Raw genomic sequence first — 14,609 nt, 5'->3', positions numbered from 1 at the left:
ATATTACAGTAAAGCATGCATACCAGGCCACATTTAGACATACCTAGACTGGTTGCACCAAAATGGCAGTCGAAGCAATAACACTTATAATGGTTATTTTATCACAGATGCTCAGAAAAATATACAATGTTTCAGTAAGAAATGGCTAGACTGGCAGCGCCCAAATGCCATTCTAGCCAGGTAATTACTTAGCAGGATTGCTTTATCAGAAATGCCAAGTTAAAAAAAGTCAAATCAAACTAAGAAATGATTAGACTGGATGCACCAAATGCTCTCTAGCCACTAATACCACATATCATGCCTGCTTAGCCTGGACATGGATGATCATTACAATTTGTTGCACAATAACCCCTGTCCCACCCCACCCGTCCACGCCTCACCTCTCCCTATCACCCCCTACTCCAACCCCCAAAATAAGCTTCTCTATCCAGAATTACCTCCACATCCCTTTTCCTAGCCCCAGGCTTACATATGAGGCTCCGTGTCTCATAGGTAAGTACTGAGATGAGGAAGAATGGGACTAGGATTAATGAAGATTAGAGGTAACTAATCCATGTACCTCTACCTCATCCCAGTACTTGTGTATGAGTCAAAGTGCCTCATACATAGGTTCTGGGACGAGGAAGAATAGGGCTATGAGTAATGAAGATTACCATTAAGTAACCAAGGGATTGAACACAAGTAGTGGCACAACACCATTGAGTTGATTGAGCTTCATCCCCCACATCCCCAACCCACCCCCTTGAAATGTAGGGCTATGTTGACTCGACCTGGCAGACCTACAGAGCCGTTGACAGACAGAACAGGACACAGATGTTCAACAGCACCTGGGTTTCACTGTTAACAAAGGTCCAGCAATTGCTAACATAAAGCATTTCACTGTTACTACCTGCATTTAAATGCATAATTCTTTAAGAAATTGAAATCTTGATGTGGGTTTAGTACTTGCATGCCAGTGAAGTGATTGGAAGGGTAGAGAGGGGACAGGAGACTGATAATTCTCACAGCAGTCCATAAGTGGGTGCTTTCAAACGCAAAGGAGAGAGTTAACTGCTTGTAACATTAAAGCTGCACTAGAATAGTCTCATTAGACTGCATAAAGAACTTAGATGCCCCACACAAATAAGTTTGCCCGTCACCCACTGCCTGTGAAGTTAGCACCTTTCCCAACATTTGACGGGTTAGCACCCCAACCCACGAAATTTAGGTTTTGTTGTGACCCTGAACACAAGCACACACACCATTCACCATACACACACATGCAAACCCAGCCACCCATACATTTAAGTGGGTACCCATTCACCATACAGGCACACCCAGGCAGCCACCCACCCATTTAAGTGGGTACCCATTCACCATACAGGCACACCGAGGCAGCCACCCATACATTTAAGTGTGCACCCTTTACCCATACAGGTACACACACACCCAGACACCCAAAAATGTAATTATGCACCCTTTCACCATACACTCACACAGGCAGCCACCTATACATTTAAGTGTGCACCCTTTCACCACACCATACACTCACACAGGCAGCCAACTATACATTTAAGTGTGCACCCTTTCACCACACCATACACTCACACAGGCAGGCAACTATACATTTAAGTGTGCACCCTTTCACCATACACTCACAAAGGCAGCCACCTATGCATTTAAGTGTGCACCCTTTCGCCGTACACACACACACGCATGTGTCATGGGGTTGAGGGGAGCCCTATTACTTAAAAAAGAAATAGTTTCTTTTTGAAGTCACTCTGACTTCATAAAGAATTAATTTCCGTTAAGGACCAAACCATAATGGAAAAAATATCTTTATGAAGGCAAAGTGACTGCAGAAAGAAACTATTTCTTTTTGAAGTCATAGAGCTCCCCCAACCCATTACATGGAGGCCTCCAGCCTAGAGACTTCCATGTCACGGTTGGGGGGAACCCTCGGACCTCAAAAAGAAATTGTTTCTTTTTGTAGTCAATCTGCATTCATAAAGAAATTATTTCTGTTACGCTGTAACTCTGCCTTCATAAAGAAATTATTTCTGTTGCGCTGTTATACTTTACAATTTGAAACAACAGAATCAAGAGGAAGATGCACAGACTAACCATGAAAATACAGTATCTGGATATGTCGAAGAAAGATTTAAAAAATAAAAACATCTATTAATCAATTATGTGAGGAATCAAGAGAAATGGAAAATCAACAAATTCAATTATGTACAGATATAAAAAACTATTTTATAAGAACATTTGACTACACTCAATCAAGTACAGAGGACATTAGTGATAAAAGATTTGATAAAGTTAGTATTCCTCCTTCAGACAATGGAGAATACAAGAGCTTTAGGAATAATGATAGAGGAAAACAGTGAAAAATATAAGGAATGCAAGAAGGACGAGCTGGGAGCGGGGAATGAGGGTATGGGTGATCTGAGTGTATTATTTCTGGAGGTAGAACATAGTGAGAAACATAAAGTACAGAAGGATGGGAACCAGGAACAGGAGAGCATTTTATAGGAACCTACTGGAAATAAAGATAATCATTGTAGCAGAATGGGTGATCCAAAATCCTCTTATGGGTCAAAGAAACGAACAAGACAAAATCGAAATAACAAAAAAGCCTCTAGAAGTAGGGGGGCCACAGTCAAAGTTTGAAAGAATAAGTGTGTAAAAAGGAATAGTGTGGCATTGGCAGAAATTGCTCCTACAGATGTTGAATGTGTGGAAGTAGGAAATAGGTTCGAAATCACTGAAATTCAAAAGTAAATGTATGAAGAAAATACCCCCTCCCCCTAAAAAAGAAGGGGTTTAGAAAAGTGGCTGAAAGTGAAAATTCATGGACCTGAACTGTTGGAATTGGAAGATGAGAATGATATGGAAATTGAAGTGAGAAGTCTAAATATCTCCATTAAGAAAACAGTATAGTTTCTTAAAATTAGGGAAAAAGATATATATAACAGAAATGGAAAGATTGGCCATGAGCGGAAGTAATATAAAAGCTAGAATTAGCACGCTCAATAGCCAAAGAAATAATGAGCTTGAAAATTGTAATCTGGGTAGAAGTATTACAATTATTGAGAAGGCTACTACAGAGGAGAATCCCTATATGAACCGGACCTGGTTATTAAACCAACTTCTTAATATCTCCCAACTACACAATATTAAATCAACGGATATGGAAAGAGTCATATTGCCTGAATCCGGTAGCTGGGAAAACTGGGCAATAGTACAATTTATATCTGCGGTTGTTGTAGACCTAATTCGGGAACATTCAAAAAGTATATGGGGTAAAGAATTTGAGATCATAATATTTAACAATATTACTAATATCGAAGTAAAGGAAAATAAATCCGAGACTCTGAAGAATCAAAGAGCAGGGATGACTTTAGGGAGAGATCTAATGGATATATGGATCCCAGATAGAACCTATTTCCTGGATTACTGAGATGAGTAAGATGTAAATGCACCCACCTTACTATCATGGAATAGTAGGGGATTTAATTCCCTACTACATATAGATGGCATAAAACGATTGAAGGAAAGTGATGTGTTTGCCCTCCAAGAAATGTGGGTGAGTAGAGAAATGTTATTGGAGGGATATAACATAGGGAATAAAACTGACATTCGTTGTCAAAAGGGGCACCTTAATTGGGGCTCATGTATAGGGGTTAAAAATCATATCCCCTACAGAGTGTATGATCAATTTGGGAATCCTCCCTTTGGCACGTAATAGGGAATGTGAGCTGGTTTGGGGAGATGCTTCTGATTAACATTTATTCGCGTCTGGGACGGGGGAATATGTTAGACATAGGAAATATTATAAATAATACTATAGAAGGATGGCTACTGGAATCCCCTGATTCAGAAATATGTATTGTTGGGGATTTCAACGCTTATTGTGATGTAGCTAAAATGGAATTGGAGATGGATAAATGGAAGGAGCTCTGGGATGACTCCTTAGACATCATGCCCTCTGAGATGGGGAAATGTGGTCCCAATAGGAAACATCAAAAACAGATAGTGCATGGGATTACATGGTTGAAACTTCTCCTAATCAGCGGGCTGGAGTATTTGGAGCCTGATAAGGGGGAGATAAGGAAGAATACCTGGACAAATGGAAAAGTAGGTTATCGCCTGTACTACATGTTTGTCAGTAAAAGATTAAGAAATTCTATGATCTCATTTAAACATATATCCACACCTCTTAGTGATCACAAAGCATTGAAGGGAAAATTTGCAAAAATAACCCACCGAAGATGGGATATAGGAAAGGAAATGGACATACAGATTGCTATGGGAAGAAATAGGATTATGTGGTCTGAAAAGAACTTAGAAACATTTGATAGAATGTTTGACATACTGCCCATAGATGGACATGACATGGCACTAAACGGCCTTAAGTTGTTTGGAAACCTATTGGGTATCAGGGGCACCGAGTACGGGGGGGGGGCTCTGGGGCCCAGGCACCCCCCGGCAAAATCAAGTCAGGGCTGAGCCCCCCCCAGGCCAGAGAGAAGTGATGCATTATCGATGGCCCTTTCCATCAATACTGCATCACTCCTCTCCAGCCGGGTAAAAGTGCGAAAATGTCCAATTAAGCCCTCCCTTCCAGGACTCATATTGGTTTATGGTCCTGGAGGGGAGGGTTTAGGGGCTACCGGAATCTTCTGTGTTTTGCTTCCGGTTCGCCCGTGATTAAGGCAGGAGCGGCAGGAGCGGCAGGAGCAGCAGACACTATTCCAGCCAGCGTAGCAGAGAGCAGCACGTTCGTCGGAAAACAGCAGGTAAGTTTTTTATTTTCTTTTTTCATTTGCCATTTTCAAAATGCCTCACGCCTGTCTCGCCAGTCTGCTAGAATCTGTATTTTCGAAATAATTCATTTGATTTTATTCGGCAGTGCAGAGTCAGCGCCAGCGTTTGTCTTTTCCTCTGGCATGCCATCTGTTGGGACTGTGACTCTTACATCTTTTAAAAATGCATCTCACCTCGTGGGGATTAGTGATAGTGTGTGTTTGGGGGGGTTGGGGGGGGCATGAAAGCATCGTGTAGTTATGGGGTCACCTTGACCCAAGACCTATCTGTCCCAATGTAAAGTGACACTTCCTACAATCACCACTCCCAACCCGCCCCTCCCCCCACCCCCCCAAACAGAAGACACGACCAAGTGAAAGTGCAACCCACCAAGGGATGCACAGAGCTAGTCTGGTCAGGTTCCCTGCAGCACCACCAGAGAAACCAGCTGGCAGGGTCAAGGGTGGCAGGCCAGCAGCTCTGAGCAGGCTTGGCAAACTCCCTGCCATCCTGCCTCCCTGAGCCAAGCTAGTCCTCCGGATTTCTCACATTTATGCTTGACATCCCCAGCTCAAGAGTGGTGGTAGACTCACCAGTGGTGATCCCAGCCCATGCCATGTGGAGGGAGAGAGGTGTAGGGTAACCTCTGGGCTGGAAGTGGCAGCTTCTTGCACTGGATTTAGATTAGACGAATCCTGGCCCAGCAGAAGCTGGGGCTTTGCCTCTAATTAAGCAGGAAGTCATGGCTCCCTTCTGCCAAGTTCTGCACCAAGGGGCCAATGTTTAGAGAAGTCAATATGCAGGGATTTGTGGCATGTTCATGCCAGACCTGGAACTATTGATGGGCAAGTCCCCTGAGCAACAGTTATTTATTTATTGTGTTTATGTATTTATTGTGCATTTGTAAGGCACTTCAACGTCAATAATGTGAGTTTCAAAGCACCCACAGGGCAAAGGGGAGGGAACATGGGAGCAAAGGTATAGAACAGACTGATGAGCAGGCCAGTGGTGGTCCTACCAGGCCTTGGCACATTCAGAAAGTGCAAGTGTAGAGATAGAGAGCAGGGAGAGGGAAGGGTAGAAGTGCTGGGAATTCCACAGAGGGAAGTGCCAGGGGGTGAGTTGAGTGCAGCAGTAAGTGCTTGGCAGAGATCACTTGTGACAGAGTGATCACCTGCCAATAATGAGTGCTGACCTGTGAGAACACAAGCCAGTGTGTGCCCGAAGGCAAGTGCTGGGATAGGGCGGACGGCTCAGGGAGAATGGGCGGAAAGGCCAGGACCCAGAAGGGCACATAAGGTCCCAAGCCACCAATCTCAGCGACTGTGGGCTATTAGTAAGAGTAAGAGGGGGAGGAGGAGGAAAAGAGGAAAGTCTTTTGGAGCTTCCGGAATATGAGGCGATTCGGCTCAAGACAGAGAGGAAGGGGAGGCTGTTCCAGAGGAGGGAGCCAGCCGAGGAGAGAGATCTGCACCCGCTCGCTGCTTAGAGAAGTGCTTGTTACACAGAGAGTTACAGCAGGAGGAGAGGAATCTAAGGGTCTGGAAGTAAAGTATTTAGTGAGTGCAAGTTCTAGATAGATTGGACCACAGCCCCAGACAGCCTTATGGATGATGCAGAGGGATTTGAATTTGATCCTTGCAGCAACCGGGAGCCAGTGGAGAGATTTTAGGGCTGGAAAGATATGGTCCCTGGGTTTTAGGCCAAGAATAAGTCTTGCAGTCCTATTCTGGACAAGCTGGATGGGGCGGAGAGAGGAAGAGGGTAGATAAAGGAAGAGGCTGTTGCAATAGTCCAACCTTGAGGGTATCAGAGCTCTAGAAACATTCCTCTTCTGAGGAAAAGTGAGGAAAGGAAGGATACCTATGAGGAGGTGGAGTTGAAAGTGGGCCTCCCTGGCAAAGTCCAAGATAAGAGACAGGAAAGAGAGAGAGGAGTCTAAGATGACTCCAAGGTTTCTGGTTTCAGACAAACAGGGTGGCCAGAGTGAAGTGAAGAAAGAGGGAGTGTGAGTCCCAAAAGGAAGGATCTCAGTCTTGCTGCCATTGAGGCAGAGATCGTTGGAAGCACAGCAGGACTGTATGGCAGATAGACAGTCAGGAATTGTAGAGGAAGTGGGGCGAGCATCAGAGGGAAGTTTGAAGAAGAGTTGGGTGTCATCTGCATAACACTGGAAGTGAGGGGATAAGGTGGTGGTAAGGTGTGCGAGCGGAGCAAGATAGACGTTAAAGAGCCAGGGTGAGAGGTTGGAGCCCTGGGGGACACCACAGGTGGAGAATGAAGGTAGGAGAGGAGAAAGAGCCCAGGATGACCTGGGAGGGACGGTCAGTGAGGAAGGAGGTCAGCCAGTCCAGTGCCCACTCTGAGATACCAAGGGTATCATGGAGCCGTTTTATGAGGATGGAGTGGTTGACCGTATCAAATGCAGAGGAAAGATCGAGTAGAATGCGGACAGAGGGAGAGTTAGTGACAAGAAATGTCAGCAGTTCTTCACAGGTGTTCAGAAAAGCAGTTTCCGTACCTCTGGATGCTCGGAGTCCAGATTAATGGTCATTTAGGCAACCAACAAGCTCAGGGTGCTGGCCAATTGGCAGAGAACCGGCTTCTCCAGAGGTTTCCCAAGGAAGGGAGTGATAGAGATGGGATGGTAGTTAGACGGACATGAGGAGTCGGCGGAAAGGCTTTTTCAGGAGGTGCACACAAGAGAGTGCTTGAGGGAAGAGGGGTAGACCCAGTAGCAAGAGAGTGGTTACATAAATCAGTAAGAGCAGGTTTCAGGGCATTCAGATTAATTTTTGAGGGCAGCACATGTATTGCATTTAGATGAACGTTTAGGGTAGCCAATGTATTTGGTTTAGATGATTTCTTTAGGGAAGGGAATGCATTGCATTTAGATGGATTTTGAGAGTAGCCAATGCATTGCTTTTAAATGAATTTGTGAGGGTAGCCAATTCATTGCATTTAAATGAATTTGTGAGGGTAGCCAATGTATTGCATTTAGATGAATTTTGAAGGTACCTAATGCGTTGCATTTAGATGATTGTTTGAGGATAGCCAATGTATTTCGTTTAGATGATTTCTTTAGGGCAGCCAATGTATTGTATGTAAATGAATTTTGAGGGTAGCCAATGCATTGCAATTAGATGATTGTTTAAGGGTAGCCAATGTATTGCATTTAAATGAATTTTGAAGGTAGCCAATGCAATGCATTCGGCGCATCAAACCCTACCTGTGAGCTACAATGGGACAAGCTCGATTAAATGCTGTTGCTTTGCTACATGGGCACAAAGATGAAGCTGCCCATCTGGATGTTGAGGCCATTGCAGATGAATTTATTCAACAAACTGTTGTCCATAAAAATACATTTAGCCTGGGGAAGGTGCTGCAATGAAAACCGTTCACCTGTTCTCCTGGCTGGCCAATCTACAGCAGCACTATTGTAAGTTTGAATTTTTGATGTTTTACTGAACTATGGCACCACACACGTCTTGCTTGGTAGTTTTTAATCGGGAAACGTCTTTACTTCTCGTTTCCCTTGAATTGGAAACTTTTTTTTGTGGTGGTAGTGGTACTCCACCTTGCAGCTGCACCTTCTGTTTAGCACGCATTTCATTCTCCCATCCTAGTTGTGTAGCTCTGCCTTTTGAGGGAGGGCTACTACAACCTGGATGATTATAGAGGGGTGGAGTAGGGGCAGTGATGGCTTACTGGAATGCAACTCGAAGGCTTAAATCTCCTTCTTACTTGAGTTTGGTATATGCAGTACATGCTAGCCAATGTTTCCACTGTTCTGCGCAGCACGCAACATCACCCCCTCACGCGCCGTTGCACCACGTTGGCGACTACATGCAAATTTGCGGTCATATAACTGCCAGTGATGTCACTTCCTGTATTTGGGCCCTGCCCGGGAAATTCATAAGTCGGCTCCCCTGTTGGGTATGATCCAAAAAGAGAATTGTAGGTTGAGTGTTAAACAAAAACATGGGGAAAACCATGTAAATAAATATGATTACCAGATCCATGAAAGGAAAAAAGAGATGAAGAAGAAAATTGAGAATCTTAAATGGATTTACGGGGTAAAAGAAGAGGAGAAATTGCAAAAAAAAAAAATAAGAAACATCAAAACTAGATATAAAAATTGGCTCACGTCACAAAAACATAATATTAATGATGCAAATTGGAGGAGTATATATGTGCTGTGTAAAACACATGATTCCAAGAAATGTTGGTATATGTACCCACAATATTTGCTGGGAGATTGTAATAGAGAAAACAACGAAGTGGGACAGGATAATTAGGAAAAGTATATTTTCAAACTTTTTTATATAGAAAATAGGATAGACGACATATATAAAAATAGTTGGGAAAATAGGAGTCCGAATTTCCCTCATGAACTCTTAGACATACTTGCAATAATAAATAAAATGAAGGCCTCCAGAACCCCGGGACCAGACGGGCTGGCAAATATTGTAATTCAACACAACCCAAGAAAATGGGCAGTGTTACTTTTCCAAATATTTACTGACATATGGGAGAAGGGCATTATCCCGGACAGCTAGCACAAAGCTGTAGTTGTACCAATTTTTTAAAAAGGGGATAGAAAGACCCCCGACAACTATCACCTATTAGCAATGGCTGATAGTAGTTGTAAAATGCTCTGTTCATTGTTAGTGGGTAGTATAAATAAATGGAAGAAAGAGAAGGGTTTACTCCCTATCCAACAAACAGGGTTCAGAAAAGACCATAGTACATTGGACAACTTAGTCATGCTTAATCACATTATCTCCGACACCATGGATAAAAAGGGCACAGGACTCGACGTGTGCTGTATTGATTACTCTAAGGCATTTGACAGTGTTGATAGAGACAAACCTTGGAATAAACTGATGGATAGAAAATGATGTCCTAGAATTCTAAATTTGTTCAAAGAAATGTATAGAGATACAACTGTTGTCATTACCCTATGCAAAGGGGATAGAATTTCCCCAGAAATTAAAACTAATATGGGCCTTAAACAGGGCTGTGAGACATCACCAGTGTTATATAATCTCTACGTGTCGGACCTATGGGATAGATGTGTTAACATAAATAACTTCCCACCAAAAGTTATGCTATAATCGTTCTCAAGTGTTTTCAGGTGTCTTTCGGTTATGTCTAGGTTTGATCTGACCTCCCTAAGGAGACCAGTAGTTTTAGACATTAGTTTGCCCCTCACTCAGACCTTGAACGTTTCCCACACGGTGGCCCATGTACCCACTGACCCTGTATTCAATTGAAAGAATTCCTCCATTTCAAATGTAGTGTTTCTACAACATTAGAGTCCTTCAGGATGTTTGGGGGCATTCTCCAACGCCAAGTTGGTCTTTTTATGTTCTGAAAGGATATCTCGAGTGTAACTGGGGAGTGATCCGAGAGCGTGCGAGCGAGAATTTCACAGCTCACTACAGAGCTCAGTAGGGTGGTGGGTATAAACCAGTAATCTATCCTGGATTCTGTATCGTGCACAGAGGAGTAGAAAGTATATTGTCGGTCTATGGGATGTGTCCCTCTCCAGGCGTCGGTCAGGGCCAACTCCCGCAGAGTTTGATGTATGGTGGTGGCAGATCTAGTGAGGGTCCTTTGTCTACTAGAAGACCTTTCTAATAGCATGTCTAGGATAGTGTTAAAGTCTCCCCCCCACAGCACCCAAGCATCAGTTGTTGAGCCTATTTCGTCTAGGAGGTGGGTGTACAATTCGGGATTGTCAGTGTTCGGACCAAAGGAGTTGACCAGTATTAGTTTTTCACCTGCCGCCTTACCCCAAGCTACCACAGATCTACCCAAAGAGTCTGTTTTACTTTTTTCGGGCACAAACCCCAAAGAAGGGTGTATTAACGTTAGGACACCTCTGCTCTGTGATGAATATTCAGTATAGAACCTGGTGCTGTCCCATTGTTTCAAAACACTTCATTAGTTCCCCGCAGTGCATGGGTCTCTTGAAGCATAACTATGTGCGGGCAATGCCTGATGATGTATGTCCCCACTTTGCTGGATTTAGCTCTGTTGTTCAGACCCCATATATTCCAGGATAGCATTTTAAGTGTCACCCCGCTGGGCGCGTGTGCCCTCTGTGCCATTTAAGCAAGTTACGGTTAATCTTGGGGGGGGGGATTGTCACCATGTGTGATCAGCGTGTGATATTGTGATTGCATTTTTTACAGTAACCACAACAACTGGTAACTTCTTCTCAAGGTGCTGAACTGGGGCTCTCAACGTGAATGGCCGAGTAACTGGCCAACAAAACAGTTCCAAGTTCCCTGTACACACCCCCACCCCCACCATCTAGCCCAACTTGATGATTAACCCCATTTACAACTTTGTGGTTCCACTCGTGGAGGGGGACGAGTGCTGCAACTCCGCTTCCGTAGTTGAGTGCATCTCATCCGGCTTACTTTGATAATTGAAAAACAATGTTATCCATGTCTGCTTGTACAAAAGTGTGAGATCAGCGAGAGCAAGGCTGAGCTTAGATGTTGTGTTCGATCAATGAGCAGAGGCGAGGTTTATACTGGCTGCTGTAGGAGGTTTTGATCAAGTTTGTTTCCTCCTGGTGGAAGGGGGATAGTGGATTCCACATAAGCTAATGCAGCGGCAGGAGAGTCAAAGAAGTGCGCACGTCTGCCATGTTGTATGCGTAGCTTTGCTGGAAACAAAAGGGCGTACGGTACCTTTCTCACTCGTAGCTGACGCTGCCGTCGTTGCCATGTCTCAGGGGGCCCTTTTCTCCGGCCAATTTCAAGACAGTGTCTTTGTTCCTGTAATTCAACAACTTCACTAAGACCTTGCGGGGGGGGGGGGGGGCGGTTTGGGCAGAGGAACGAGTGTGCGATGGGCCCGCTTCACCAGAAATTGAGGGGAGAACAAATCAGCACCTAGGAGCGTCTTAAAAAGGGTTTCAATATGGGTTTCCATCAGACCTCTGCAAAAGGATTCTGATAGGCCGACAATGGGTACATTATTTCTTCTTGACCTAGACTCCAAATCATCACACTTATCACGGAGTTTGTTCATTTCACCCTTCAAGAGGGTAATGTCATGAGTGTTTTGGTGAGTCGAGTCTTCGTTTGCACTTATTCTGTTCTCAGCATCTGAGATTTTGGCACTTTCTTTGTCTACCCTGGCTTTGAGGGAGCCTATTGTAGAGACAATGTCGTCCAGTTTGACGTTAATTGCCAAGAAACCATTCTGGACCGTTGTTAGGAGACGGTCAAACTTGGAATCCTCTGCAGTCGAGGGTTCGGCAGGCGACGCCGGATACGAGCTCTCAGGGGGTATTTGTGAGTTTGTGAAGGAATCCATCGGCCCGGTTATCCTGCTTTTAACTATGTTCTTTCCGGGCATAGTGTAGGTGTCCACTTGGTTGTATCGATTGTGGTGAGGGACGTGAATGGCTGCAAGGATAGGAATTCCCTGTGATCCGTGAACAAGGCTCTGCCCACGCTGCCCACCAGGTGGGATGTTCTTCTGTGGCAGCCACTGCAGGTTTCAGGTCCTAGTGTCCCATCTGCCCCAACACTCGGCAAGAAAATGATTAGGAGGCTTTGGGTGATAGAACTGGATGTGCCGGGGGAGATTTGCTAGTCAGCATCCCAGCATGCGTTTCATTAATTTCGCCAAGGTTCTCCGGGTTGAACTATGTCCTCCCGCGTGCCCGAGTGTTATCAGGGTTGAGTTGACTGGGGTGTTGAAGAAATATTCTCACCAGCCGGGCACAGGGATTTGTTGCTCTGTAACTGTGAGGTATGCCGTGGAAGGATGGGTTGGGTGAGATCAGGATGACCAATTTCCAGCGGACTACCAGCGTTCTCAGAGATGGACTGTGTCCTCCCACGTAGTCGTGTATTGTAAGGATTGCTGTGGTGAGAGAAAAGAAGCTCCACTTCGTTTGCTCTGTCTTGAGGATGTGACGCCCTCAGCACATGCGGTGTGTGTAGAAGGTGAGGATCGGTTGTATTCGAGGTTGGGCAGATCCAGGGGTGTTTGCAGATGAAAGACAGTGAAGGGGCCCCTGAGGGACCCTCGAATGTGGAAACAAGGCACAGTCACCACACACAAACTGATATGCCAGACACGAGGTTGTATTCCCAAAAGCTAGGGTTTATTGCAAAGTAAATAGTCTCAGTTGGCCAACTGGTCTCACGCCCCGTGACGTGTGTCTAACAGACCTCGGGAGACACAAAAGAGCGAGACACAAACATCAGTTACATATATACAAAACTAACATCCTAGAATCAGTAGTGGCACATCAAAAACCGCCCCTTGCACATCTCCTTTGTACTGAGCATGATGATTGACAATCGTGATGAGTATGACACCTCAAACATTTGTTTTAGCAACAGTTTGCAATTTTGTAAGGCTGCAGACATAAGTCTTTGTTGAAAAGAACAGAATGCTTCTGTTCTCGCTAGAAAGCTGCATGTGGGGGGGAGAGCCACATTCCAGGCCTTCCTATCTCCTAGTTTCTATTTGGGTCCTGGGTGTCAAAACGCTCTCCAGGACTCTACAGGGCTCGAGAAGGGGGGCTGCAAAGAAGAACATAATTCAAGCAATTTAATGTTCGCTCTGAGTATTTTCACTGCGTTTTCGAGACACACTGGCACCTGCGGGCTGATAAGGATGCCTCGCTGCCCTCTTTCAAGGATAGCGCGTGGGCGGAGACCGGGTATTTCTATCAGGGTTGCTACGTTATGTTTCAGCATATTTCCCTTGGCCTTGCATTGCACACTGGTAAAGCAGAATATCATGTCAGCGAAGCATTTAGAACAGAAAGCAATAAGCAAACGTTAGAGAAAACAAGATGGCGATTTCTGTCACCTTAAAATGGCCGCACTTCGGTCAAGCTTATGATTATGTATTACTAACACTAAGAGCATGAGACGGTTGGTCTTTGGCCAACATAGTACATTTCCCCATGATCGAGGGGTGTCTGTTTTTCTGGATCGACAAACCCTCCTTTTGGCCGTATGCCAAACGTCTCATCCGTACATTGCATCCTCTTCCGGCCACATATCTGTTTCAGATTCTGATTCTGAATCAGGCTCTGAATCTTGCATATTTTTAGTTTCCTCCTCATTGTCACCTATGTCAATGGACATGAATTCTTTGACTGTCTTTGTCTCTTCTCTACCAAGGATACTTGATCTACTAGTGCTCTTTTTCTCTATCATCTCTACACATCCTTTTTCTGGATCGACAACAGTATTAGTTCCTGCGCAGGAGTTGGACAGGTGGAGTGGCTTGTCCCGAGGCTAGTGCACCTGGGGGCCTTTTGGCATTCCTGCCACGGATTACGCTGAGTTTAAGTGCTCCAAGGCAGAGTTTGTGTAGTCCTCCCTTCGATTTACCCAAGGGGGGCTGATGGAGCAGTCTGTGCCCAAGGAGTATTGTGCTCCAACAGTGCTGCCAGCCACGGTCCCATGGGGCTCCACACGCGAGGCGAGTGTTTAATTAGCGCTTAATGTGGGCTTTCTGCGACACAGCAGGAGTTTTTCTCCACTGTCCCCCGCTCACTTATCCGGGACGAGCGAACACAGCGCTCTTATGTAGTTGCCTGTGCCGTTCGTTCACCCCCAGCGTCTGTCAAGGTGAGCCGAGCGCACCATGCACACGCGCCGAGAAGTCTTGCGCTGTCCCGCCCTCGGCCAGCCCGCAGGGGTAAAGTCGGGGCCGCCGGGTTCTAAGATTTGTTTGTTGCCGGCTGCCGAGCGGAGTTTGCGGCCAGCAATATGGTTCTGCACGGTCGGTGCTGCCCAAGGCCGTACAGGGGGTGCAAGATGCCTGCA

The sequence above is a fragment of the Ambystoma mexicanum genome, chromosome 1p (assembly GCF_040938575.1).
Source record: "Ambystoma mexicanum isolate Mex_15411 chromosome 1p, UKY_AmexF1_1, whole genome shotgun sequence".
NCBI lineage: Eukaryota > Metazoa > Chordata > Amphibia > Caudata > Ambystomatidae > Ambystoma > Ambystoma mexicanum.
The sequence above is the reverse complement of the archived record's forward strand: the minus strand, read 5'-3'. Positions refer to the sequence as shown.